Source organism: Triticum urartu, chromosome 6, assembly GCF_003073215.2.
Source record: "Triticum urartu cultivar G1812 chromosome 6, Tu2.1, whole genome shotgun sequence".
NCBI lineage: Eukaryota > Viridiplantae > Streptophyta > Magnoliopsida > Poales > Poaceae > Triticum > Triticum urartu.
The window spans coordinates 251768547-251782465 of NC_053027.1; positions in this window are offsets into that span (position 1 = coordinate 251768547).

Sequence of the window (13919 nt, forward strand, 5' to 3'; positions counted from 1 at the left end):
CTTGCTTGTTCTTCGTTTGCTCGCAGGAAATAAACCCTCGTGGTCAGGTTGATTGTGCTCTGGCGTGGTCAATAACCCTCGAAAGTTGGTTTAGTGATTGCTAAGGTGCGACGTCTTCGCACGTTCGTAGTCGGATCGTCAAAGTCGACTCCCATAGAAAACGATATCTATCTCATCGAAACATCGGGACACCTTCGTCTCTATCATGTGGTATCACATTTCCAGGTTGCTCGGTGAGATTTTACAATTTTTCGTAGTTTAGATCGAGTCTGTTCTTCTTACCTACAGTCCACGAAAAAGCCAAAAATATTAGGGTTAGTTCATCATATCCGAACCAATCTGAGCCTTTGCATAGTCTTTTCAGTATTTTGCTTTGTTGAATTGCGGTTGCATCGTTGTGACTAGTTGCTGGTCTTAAAGTCTAGTCTTTTAGAGTTTCGAGTTCTGGTCATAAGTTGTCACGCCGCCGCCGCCGCACCATCGTCATCGCCCCTGGCATCTACCACCATCGCTTCTCTGCCATCGATCCGTCTCCATTTACCATCACCAATCCGTATCCATATACCACCACCAATTCGTATCCATATACCACCACCAATCCGTATCCATATACCACCACCAATCTGTATCCATATACCACCACCGCTGCCATATCCTACCACCATTTATCCACCACCAATCTGAGTTCCTTTCATATTAGGTTTGATTTCGAGATCCTTCCCTGAGTAGGTTTCGAAACAAAAAAGAGTATGGAGACCCCCGGGCATTTTTAGGCCAAAATTTTCACAGGCAAATTTTTTTCCCTATCCTATTTTTAGGCTTTTCTAAGTCTTTTGAGCCACATGCCATCATAGTGATTTTTTGTCACACTTTTTTGGCGTCGCTGCCCTGATTTCTGAAAAAAAGTCAGAATTTTTTTCGTGCCCATCTTGTCAGTTTGACGAGGGAAGAGTTTTGAGACACTCGCCATTATAGTGATTTTTCGCCAAAAAAGAGGAGCGCCAAAAAAAAGTGGAGCGAAAAAAAGAGGAGCGCCAAAAAAAGTAGAGCGAAAAAAGTTCCAGAGTGTGCTTTTCCCTTGTTTACGTGCAGTGCCATGATTTTGTTAGTGTTCTAGGCTTGCGTCTCTAGCACGGTCTAGCCTAGGACCAGCACAGTACCGTTGTTTAGCGTTTATTCAACTTTGCATCTCTGAATTGATTATTGCTGACCCTTTTTGCTACCATATTATAAGCCTTCCCAGCTCCACATACATCTATGTCGTGCGTTTGATTTTCCCTGGTAATCGCTCTATCCAAGCTTTGAGAGTTTTGACTACGACGGTTGCCGATCACCGCCTGCTGCTGGGTAAGAACTGGTAAGAATTTGAGATTTGCTTGACGGATTTGTGACACCCACCACCACCTCTTGTTAGTAGTATGTAGGATCATATTCTTGTGTGTTTCTATTGCTGCTAACCATGGCAGGATCACAAGCCGACGAGACTTATTGGGAGAACATGATGAATAAGGAGTTGCATGATAAATTTCCACAAATGATGAGTGGACAGGTGCAAGATTTGCTAAACAGATTAAAGAGGCCATGGAGAAGATAGATGGCATGGAGAAGACGTTCGAAACAAAGCTCGATAACAAGTTTAATGAATTGCTCGCACGTCTTCCACCACCACCACCACTGGTTGCCCCGAACGCACCTCTACAGCAACAACAACAACAACAACAACAACAACGTCGCTTTCCAAATCAAGTGGGACGAGCACAACATGTTCCCATTGACCCTGGGCAAAATTCTGGTGCTGCTGTTGATGCTTCTGTCGCTCCTGCTGCTACTGCAGCGGTGGAGGACCATTACGAGGATGAGGTTGATCAAAATCAGAACTACGTGCAATCACCAGCACCACCACCACCAGGTCGTCCTCAGGTATATCATCGCAACGGTAGGGCTGCACCACCATATGAGGTACGAGATCATGACCATCTTCCTAAACTGAAATTGAATATTCCACCATTTGAGGGTAGATATGTTCCTGATATATATCTTACTTGGGAGTTAGAAAATGAAAAACATTTTACATGTTTACAATATCCTAAGGAAATACGTGTTCCTGCTACTGTTTGTGCTTTCACTAGCTGCGCATGTGTTTGGTGGTCTGAACATTGTAGATTATATCCTATTCCAACTACTTGGGCTGCTTTCAAAACTGCTATGCGTACTCATCGGGTTCCACCATATTATCAACGTGAATTACTTAAAAAATTGCAGCGTTTAAGACAAGGAATAAAAGAATATTATCAGGAATTACAAATTGGCATGATTAGATGTGGTATTGTTGAGGAGAATGAAGCTATGCTTGCACGTTTTATGGGTGGATTAAATAGAGAGATTCAGACCATTCTAGAGTATAAGGAGTATACTAATATCACTCGTTTATTCCATCTTGCTTGTAAAGCTGAACGTGAAGTGCAGGATCGACAGGGATTGGCGCGGACTAACTTTTCTGCAGGTCGATCTTCATCATGGACACCACGTGCATCCTCTACTTCCACTACACCAGCACCTCCATTAGGTGCCACCTCCAGCCGTGATACAAGAAAGCAGGCATAGCCACCACTATCTGCCAAGAGCACACCTATCGGGCCGGCGCAGAGCTCTTCTTCTTCCATGGCATCAACAGGGCACACAAGTGATATTATTTGTCGTCGTTGTAAGGGAAGAGGACATTTTGCGAGAGAATGCAAATCTCAGTGTGTGATGGTTGCTACTGAGGATGGTGGGTATGAGTCCGCTAGTGACTATGATGAGGAGACTTTTGTTTCTTATTACACATGAAGAAGACGGTGGAGATGATTCTGATCATGAGACGCAATACATGGCTGCTGAAGATGCTGACAGTTATGAATTTTTAGTTGCTCAACGTGTTTTGAGTGTGCAGGTTACACAAGCTGAGCAAAATCAGAGGTATAATTTGTTCCATACAAAGGGAGTTGTGAAGGAATGTTCTGTTCGCGTCATCATAGATGGAGGGAGCTGCAACAACTTGTCTAGCATGGAGATGGTGGAGAAGCTATCTCTCACCACAAGACCACATCCACATCCTTACTACATCCAATGGTTCAACAACAGCGGCAAGGTTAAGGTAACACGTACTGTTCGTGTGGATTTTAGTATCTCTACATATGCTGATTATGTTGATTGTGACGTGGTACCCATGCAAGCATGTTCCTTATTACTTGGTAGACCATGGCAATTTGATAAAAATTCTGTACACCATGGTAGAAATAATCAGTATACTCTTGTTCATAAGGATAGCCATATTACTTTGCTTCCTATGACTCCTGAATCCATTTTGAAAGATGATATTAATAGAGCTAATAAAGCAAAACAGGAGAAAAATAAGAGTGAAAATTAGATTGTGGCAAAAGATTTTGAGCAACAAATGAAACCTAATAATAAACCATCTAGTGTTGCTTCTGAAATTAAATTGAAAAGTGCATGTTTACTTGCCACAAAATCTGATAATGATGAGCTAGATTTCAACAAATCTGTTTGCTATGCTTTTGTGTGCAAAGAGGCATTATTTTCATTCGAGGACGTGCCTTCCTCTTTGCCCCCTGCTGTCACTAACATTTTGCAGGAGTTCGTTGACGTCTTCCCACAAGACGTGCCATCGGGATTACCACCTATTCGAGGGATTGAGCATCAAATTGACTTAATTCCCGGTGCATCGCTACCCAACCGTGCACCATACCGTACCAATCCAGAGGAGACGAAGGAGATTATGCGTCAAGTACACGAGCTGCTCGACAAAGGTTACATACGTGAATCTCTTAGTCCTTGTGCTGTTCCTATTATACTAGTGCCTAAAAAGGATGGTTCGTCGCGTATGTGTGTTGATTGTAGAGGCATTAATAATATTACTATTCGTTATCGTCATCCTATTCCGAGGCTAGATGATATGCTCGATGAATTGAGTGGCTCTACAATTTTCTCCAAAGTTGATTTGTGTAGTGGATACCATCAAATTCGTATGAAATTGGGAGATGAATGGAAAACGGCATTTAAAACTAAGTTTGGATTATATGAGTGGTTAGTCATGCCTTTTGGGTTAACTAATGTACCTAGTACTTTCATGAGGTTAATGAACGAAGTTTTACGTGCTTTCATTGGACGATTTGTGGTAGTTTACTTTGATGACACATTGATTTATAGCAAATCTTTGGAGGAACATTTGGAACATTTACATGTTGTTTTTATTGCTCTACGTGATGCACGTTTGTTTGGTAACCTGGGAAAGTGCACCTTTTGCACTCACCGAGTATCTTTTCTTGGCTATGTTGTTACTCCATAGAAAAATAGTCTGGAAAATTCTGGCTAGGCGGTTTTTAGACCATTTGTAGACTTTTTTTGAAAAAAATTTGTTGCGTAGCAAAAAAAAGAGAGGAAAAAAGTGCAATAAAAGTGAAAAAATAAAAAAATTCAGAGCGTGCTCCTCCCTTGTTTACGTGCAGCGCCGTGATTTTGTTAGTGTTATAGGCTCATGTCTCTAGAATGGTCTAGCCTAGGACCAACACAGTACCGTCGTTGAGCTTTTATTGAACTTTGCATCTCTGAATTGATTATTGTTGACCCTTTTTGCTACCATATTATAAGCCTTCCTAGCTCCACATACATCTACGTCGTGCGTTTGACTCTCCCTGGTAATTGCTCTATCCAAGCTTTGAGAGTTTTGACTACGACGGTTGCCGATCACCGCCTGCTGCTAGGTAAGAACTGGTAAGAATTTGAGATTTGCTTGACGGATTTGTGACACCCACCACCACCTCTTGTTGGTAGTCTGTAAGATCATATTCTTGTGTGTTTCTATTGCTGCTAACCATGGCAGGATCACAGCCGACGAGACTGACTGGGAGAACATGCCGCGAGCTACATGATAAATTTCAGCAAATGATGAGTGGACAGGTGCAAGATGTGCTAAACAGATTTGAAGAGGCCATGGAGAAGATAGATGGCATGGAGAAGACGTTTGAAACAAAGCTCGATAACAAGTTTAATGAATTGCTCGCGCGTCTTCCACCACCACCACCGGCTGCACCTTACGCACCTCTACAACAACAACAACAACAACAACAACAACAACAACAACAACATCGCTTTCCAAATCAAGTGGGACGGGCACTGCGCATTCGCCTTGAGCCTGGTCAAAATTCTGGTGCCGCTGTTGATGCTTCTGTAGCTCCTGCTGCTACTGCAGAGGTGGAGGACCATTACAACGATGAGGTTGGTCAAAATCAGAACTACGTGCAACCACTAGCACCACCGCCACCAGGTCGTCCTCATGCATATCATCGCAATGGTAGGGCTGCACAACCACCTCAGGTACGTGATCATGACCATCTCCCTAAACTAAAATTGAACATTCCACCATTTGAGGGTAGATATGTTCCTGATATATATCTTACTTGGGAGTTAGAAACTGAACAACGATTTACATGTTTACAATATCCTGAGGAGAGACGTGTTCCTGCTGCTGTTTGTGCTTTCACTAGCTTTGCATGTGTTTGGCGGTCTGAACATTGTAGATTATATCCTATTCTAGCTACTTGGGCTGCTTTGAAAACTGCTATGCGTACTCGTTGGGTTCCACCATATTATCAACGTGAATTACTTCAAAATTGCAGCGTTTAAGACAAGGAATTTTTTCTGTAGTAGAATATTATCAGGAATTACAATCTGGCATGATTAGATGTGGTATATTTGAGGAGAATGAAGCTATGCTTTCACATTTTATGGGTGGATTATATAAAGAGATTCAGACCATTCTAGAGTATAAGGAGTATACTAATATCTCTCGTTTATTCCATCTTGCTTGTAAAGCTGAACGTGAAGTGCATGATCGACAGGCATTGACGCGAACTAACTTTTCTGCAGGTCGATCTTCATCATGGACACCACGTGCATCCTCTACTTCCATTGCACCAGCACCTCCATCAGGTGCCACCTCCAACCGTGATACAAGAAAGCAGGCACAACCACCACTATCTGCCAAGAGCACACCTGCCGGGCCTGCGCAGAGCTCTTCTTCTTCCATGGCATCAACAGGGCACACAAGTGATATTATTTGTCATCGTTGTAAGGGAAGAGGAAATTTTGCGAGAGAATGCAAATCTCAGCGTGGATGCTTGCTACTGAGGATGGTGGGTATGACTCCGCTAGTGACTATGATGAGGTGACTTTGGCTCTTATTACACATGAAGAACACGGTGGAGATGATTCTGATCATGAGACGCAATACATGGCTGCTGAAGATGCTGACAAATATGAATGTTTAGTTGCTCAACGTGTTTTGAGTGTGCAGGTTGCACAAGCTGAGCAAAGTCAGAGGCATAATTTGTTCCATACAAAGGGAGTTGTGAAGGAACGTTCTGTTCGCGTCATCATAGATGGAGGGAGCTGCAACAACTTGGCTAGCATGGAGATGGTGGAGAAGCTCTCTCTCACCACATGACCACATCCACATCCTTACTACATCCAATGTTTCAACAACAGCGGCAAGGTTAAGGTAACACGTACTGTTCGTGTGCATTTTAGTATCTCGACATATGCTGATTATGTTGACTGTGATGTGGTACCCATGCAAGCTTGTTCCTTATTACTTGGTAGACCATGGCAATTTGATAAAAATTCTGTACACCATGGTAGAAACAATCAGTATACTCTTGTTCGTAAGGAAAAAATATTACTTTGCTTCCTATGACTCCTGATTCCATTCTGAAAGATGATACTAGTAGAGCTAATAAAGCAAAACAGGAGCAAAATAAGAGTGAAAATCAGATTGTGGCAAAAGAATTTGAGCAACACATGAAGCCTAATAATAAACCATCTAATGTTGTTTCTGAAATTAAATTGAAAAGTGCATGTTTACTTGCCACCAAATCTGATATTGAAGATCTAGATTTTAGCAAATCTGTTTGCTATGCTTTTGTGTGCAAACAGGCATTATTTTCATTCAAGGACGTGCCTTCCTCTTTGCCTCCTGCTGTCACTAACATTTTGCAGGAGTTCACTGACGTCTTTCCACAAGACGTGCCACCGGGATTACCACCTATTCAAGGTATTGAGCATCAAATTGACTTAACTCCCAGTGCATCATTACCCAACCATGCACCATACCGTACCAATCCAGAGGAGACGAAGGAGATTATGCGTCAAGTACAAGAACTGCTCGACAAAGGTTATATACGTGAATCCCTTAGTCCTTGTGCTGCTCCTATCATTTTAGTGCCGAAAAAGGATGGTATGTCGCGTATGTGCATTGATTGTAGAGGCATTAATAATATTACTATTCATTATCACCATCCTATTCCTAGGCTAGATGATATGCTTGATGAATTGAGTGGCTCTACAATATTCTCCAAAGTTGATTTGCGTAGTGGATACCATCAAATTCGTATGAAATTGGGAGATGAATGGAAAACATCATCTAAAACTAAGTTTGGATTATATGAGTGGTTAGTCATGCCTTTTGGGTTAACTAATGCACCTAGTGCTTTCATGAGGTTAATGAATGAAGTTTTACGTGCTTTCATTGGACGATTTGTGGTAGTTTACTTTGATGACATATTGATTTATAGCAAATCTTTGGAGGAACATTTGGAACATTTATGTGCTGTTTTTATTGCTCTACGTGATGCACGTTTGTTTGGTAACCTTGGAAAGTGCACCTTTTGCACCGACCGAGTATCTTTTCTTGGCTATGTTGTTACTCCACAGGGAATTGAAGTTGATAAAGCCAAGATTGAAGCTATTGAGAGTTGGCCGCAGCCCAAAAAGGGTCACATAAGTGAGGAGTTTCCTTGGCCTCGCTGGTTTCTATAGGCGTTTTGTGAGAGATTTCAGCACCATTGCTGCACCTCTCAACGAGCTTACAAAGAAGGATGTGCCTTTTGTTTGGGATACCGCACAGGAAGAAGCCTTCACGATATTGAAAGATAAGTTGACACATGCTCCTTTACTCCAACTTCCTGATTTTAATAAGACTTTTGAGCTTGAATGTGATGCTAGTGGAATTGGATTAGGAGGTGTGTTATTACAAGATGGCAAACCTGTTGCATATTTTTCTGAAAAATTGAGTAGGCCTAGTCTGAACTATTCTACTTATGATAAAGAATTATATGCTCTTGTTCGGACCTTAGAAACATGGCAACATTATTTATGGCCCAAGGAATTTGTTATACATTCTGATCATGAATCATTGAAACACATTAAAAGTCAAGCAAAACTGGACCCTAGACATGCTAAATGGGTTGAATTCATTGAGACTTTCCCTTATGTCATTAAACACAAGAAGGGTAAACAAAATGTTATTGCTGATGCATTGTCTCATCGTTATACTATGCTTTCACAACTTGACTTTAAAATATTTGGTTTGGAGACCATCAAAGATCAATATGTGCATGATGCTGAATTTAAAGATGTATTGCAGAATTGTAAGGAAGGGAGAACTTGGAACAAGTTCGTTCTTAACGGTGGATATGTGTTTCGTGCTAACAAGCTATGCATTCCAGCTAGCTCCGTTCGTCTTTTGTTGTTGCAGGAGGCGCATGGAGGAGGACTAATGGGACACTTTGGCATCAAGAAGATGGAAGATATACTTGCTACCCATTTCCTTTGGCCAAAGATGAGACGAGATGTTCAACGTTTTGTTGCTCGCTGCACTACATGTCAAAAAGCTAAGTCACGACTCAATCCTCATGGTTTATATATGCCTTTGCCTGTACCTAGTGTTCCTTGGGAGGATATATCTATGGACTTTGTTTTAGGTTTACCTCGAACGAAGAAGGGGAGGGATAGCATATTTGTTGTCGTGGATAGGTTCTCGAAAATGGCACACTTTATACTATGTCATAAAAGCGATGATGCTGTTAATGTTGCTGATTTGTTCTTTCATGAAATTATTCGCTTGGATGGTGTGCCAAATACTATTGTTCCAGATCGTGATACTAAATTTCTTAGCCACTTTTGGAGATGTTTATGGGCTAAGTTGGGGACTAAACTGCTTTTTAGTACTACTTGTCACCCCCAAACTGATGGACAAACTGAAGTAATCAATAGAACATTGTCTACTATGCTTAGGTCTGTTTTGAAGAAGAATAAGAAAATGTGGGAAGAATGTTTGCCTCATATTGAATTTGCTTATAATCGTTCATTGCATTCTACTACTAAGATGTGCCCTTTTGAAATTGTGTATGGTTTCCTACCTCGTGCACCTATTGATTTGTTGCCTCTTCCATCTTTGGAGAAGGTTAATTTTGATGCTGAAGAACTTGCTGAATTGATTTAAAAAATGCATGAGTTAACTAAGGAAAACATTGACCGTATGAATGCTAAATATAAACTTGCTGGAGATAAGGGTAGAAAACATGTTGTGTTCGCACCTACAGATCTTGTTTGGTTACATTTGCGTAAGGATAGATTTCCTAATTTGTGCAAATCAAAGCTAATGCCACATGCTGATGGTCCTTTTAAGGTATTAGAGAAAATAAATGATAGTGCATATAAACTTGAGCTGCCTGCAGATTTTGGGGTTAGTCCCACTTTTAACATTGCAGATTTGAAGCCTTATTTGGGTGAGGAAGATGAGCTTCCGTCGAGGATGACTTTATTTCAAGAAGGGGAGGATGATGAGGACATCAATACCATTGTTACACCCACAGCCCCTGCTGCTATACATACCGGACCAATTACTAGAGCTCGCGCACGCCAATTGAATTACCAGGTACTTTCTTTTCTTGGTAACGATTCTAATGTTCATGAGAATATGATGCTACCTAAATTGGATACATTTGTTTTGCTTACAAATGAAGGGCCTAGCTTGGACAAGAAAGATGAACCATGGAGCAAGTTCAAGCATGGAGATGATGGCATGCACAAGGGGATCAAGAACGGAGTTGCAAGTGATGATTTCAGGACTTTGAAGCCACCATAAGGAGTGCATGAAGCTTTGGACGAAATATAAAAGATGCCACTTCATAAATTTCATCCAGAGGCTATTCTAGGTGCTGCGTCACCTTATTATTGGGCCAGGCCCATGTATTTTCGAAATACTTAAGTATAGGCTGTTTTTAGAGTTCGTATGTGTGGGGAAACAAGAGTTAAGGTTGGTTTCGGACCCCTCCTCCAAGGGCCACGAAATTCCCCCTCTTCCTCCATATATATAGCCCTTAGGGCGTCGTTTAGACTTTGGGTTTTGTTTAGATTAAAAGTTCGGCATAGCTGCAACTTCGCGTACTTCGTTTGTGTTCAACGACCAGACCAAGGTGTCACAGAACCCCACCTTGATCAATAAATTTTTCATCTTATATTCGCAATATCCATATTGCAATCTCAGTTTCTTGCTTGTTCTTCATTTGCTCGCAGGAAACAGACCCTCGTGGTCAGGTTGATCGTGCTCCGGCGTGGTCAATAACCCCTCGGAAGTTAGTTTAGCGATTGCTAAGGCGCGACGTCTCGCACGTTCGTAGTCGGATCGTCAAGGTCGACTCCCACAGAAAACGATAGCCAGCATCTCATCGAAACATCGGGACACCTTCGCCTCTATCACATATGTATGGAGAGGTGTGTTTTTGAATACACAATGGAACAACTTCGATGTGGCACCGTGATTTTGAACTAGAAATCCCCACACTGAGTGAGGGTTAGGTTGACGATGCATATGTATGTTACACCACACTTCAAGCCGACGACGGGGATTCATGCATGCATGCGTGCATAGTATATGTGCTCACACTTAATTAGGTCTGAATCTCACCATGACCTATACTACGGTGACACGAACCAAAAGAAGAATCCGCCATGGTAACCTATCTTGTTGTCGGTCAAGGTGATCATGGATGTCCACGCGGGCCCACGAATATATTGGTTTGTTGCCGATAATCGCGCGAGGGAGTGTACCGGTCGAACACAACCACTACATGCATATGTATGGAGGTGATACGTGCATGCATGTGTGAATACCATTTCACAACATTGATGTGGCGCATGCGTCGAAAATCATACAGTCCCCACACAGAGCGAGATCGATTCATGACGTGTCGTTGTACTAGCCACTTCGACTCGATGGGAGGGATTCATGCGTACACATGCATGTGTGTGTGCTCAAACTATATCATGTCATCCTAGAGCATGACCTATATATATACCGTATTACAAGCAAAAAAATCCCCTCCTAAGTCAAATTAACCTCTCTCGTTGTGAGGCAAAAAGTAGTGATGGACCAAGCGGGCCCACAGATGGAAAGCATCGATATCATTGATAACTGCTTAAGTGGGTGTGAGAGGACAACCACCATCGCTTTTCATGTGGGCCAAACATATGTTGAATACCCAAAATGCACAACTTTGGTGTGCCACATGCCTCAAAAACTGTAAACCCCCCACACAGAGCGAGGTTCATGAAGGGTACTACATATGATGGTCCCCTTCCCCCTCTTCGACGCATACTATATGCTCCTACCATAATACAACCCAAAAATAATCCTCCTTGATGGTGAAATTAATTAACCTCTCCCGGTGTAGGTCAAAGTGATGCATGCATCGGTGATGGCCTCGTGGGCCCATGGATGGAAGCGTCACACGTGAGTGTCCTAGCTAGGATAACCACCGCCTGCATGCATGTCACCCAAAGAGGTGTTCTGTGATGTTTGAATAGCCAATTTCAGAACTTTGATGTGGCACATGCCTCGGAAACCGAGAAGTCCTGACACTGAGTGAGGTGTACTTCTTCACGGACGCATACGTATAGTATATATGCTAGTCCCCTCCCACCTCTTCGATGCATACTATATACCACCATAACACAAAAAAAGATTCTACCTTGCTGGTCAAATTAACCTCACTGCCAGCTGTTAGTCAAAGTGATGGACGACGACCTCGCGGGCCCACAGAAAGCGTCACACGCGAGTATCGAGTGTCGTGTAGGACAACCACCGACTGCATGTGGACAAAACATGTATGTATGAAAGGGTTGTGTAATGTTTTAAATAATGAATTCATGACTCTAATGTGGCAGCTGCCTAACAAAACGGCCAACCCACATAGTGGCTCACAACTCGTAGTGTACTGCGAGCCACCCGCCACCCCCAGACGCACACACCAACACACACACACACACCACGAATCTACCGCAACTACGATGCATGTTAAATTATCCCGCGGTGAACATATGCTACCAAAGGAGGGACATTTTAATTTCGAAAAAGCAAAGACCATTAAGACATTTTAGTACATTAATTGATTGATTTTCTACGGGTATAATGTGCAAAAATCAAATTTGAGCTACATGCACACGTGACAGTGCATCTAAATGGATTGTGAAAACACGTGTCTCACTGGGTGCATGTTTACTCCCTGTGCAAGAAATTTCGAACATTGAGAATCTTGATTTTTAAATTCTAGTACATCCAAAACTTATTTGAAGTTCATGAAACGTATCGTGTTGTCATATGGACACCAATACAAAGTGGCATTGTACTTTTTTTTCAAATTTGGTACTAGTTTTGATGTAATCTTTATCTAGTTACAAATGGGAGATTATTAATAATTAGGAACCAATATCCCAAACGGATTATTTATTCGAACCGTGAGAGTTAGACCAACAATGGATAAGTGCCATGCTTCGGTTAAGCAATAAAGCGGCAGCATTAATCATCCAAATAGAAACACAATATACGTGCCGCCACGCGACCCGTGTGCCGTGCGAGCAGGCGTGAGTTGACGGGACGCATGCGAGCAGTCCACCGCACAGGCAGACTGGGAGGTGTGCGTGCAGGTGTGTGAATAGATGGAGGAGTGCTCGCTGCACAGTGTCATCGGGAGGCATGCGATTAGTTGTGTGAAATGATGATAGGCATGCTAGCAGTCCGGTGCGCAGGCTCACCGGGAGGCGAGCGAGTGGTTTGACCGCCGCCCGCCTCTCTCCCACTACTCCATATTAATGGTGCGCCCAAGCGGCCGCACCCCCCATCCTCGCCACACACAAAATCCTCTATCTCCGCTTGCATCCTCGACGCCGCTCTCGGTCCTCAAAGCCGCCAGTGTATGAGGATGCCACCAAAGCGCCCCATCGGAGGGAGTGGCGACGCCGGGGCTGCTGAAGCACCAGAGCACAGCGTCGAGATGGAGACAGAGGTTGCCGTCACTGCCGATGAGTTATCACTGCACCCTGACGTTATCGACGGCATCGAGCTTCCACAGCCGGAGGTGGAGTTGCACACTGACTCTGGTGATGACTCGGGCGACGACCCCGGCGACAACTCCGACGACCACTCCGGTGACGACTCCGATGACGACGGATAACTGGTTATAGAGGCAAAGGTGTCCCGTCTTTCGATGAGATGGTGGCTATCGTTTTAGAGGAAGTCGACTTTGACGATCCTACTATGAACATGCGAGGACGTCGCGCCTTAGCAATAGCTAAACCAACTCCGAGGGGTTATTGACCACGCCGGAGCATGATCAACCTGACCACGAGGGCCTGTTTCCTGCGAGCAAACGAAGAACAAGAAAGAAACTGAGATTGCAATCTGGATATTGCGAATATAAGATGAAATCTTTATTGATCAAGGTAGGGTTCTGTGACGTCTTGGTCTGGTCGCTGGACACAAACGAAGTACGCGAAGTTGCAGCTATGGCGAACTTTTAATCTAAATAAAACCCAAGGGAAAAGCTACTAGATGGATCTACTTATATAGGAGCAAGGGGTGGCGGCCAAGGAGGTGGAAGGATGTCCCAAGGCAGCTTAAAACTAACCCTAGGTCGTACAAGGCTCATGGGCCCAAGTGGAGGTGGTGCAACACCTTTGGACTTATTGTTTGACTCGGATTCTGCTGCAGCATCAGATTGTTTTGTCGATATTTCAATTCT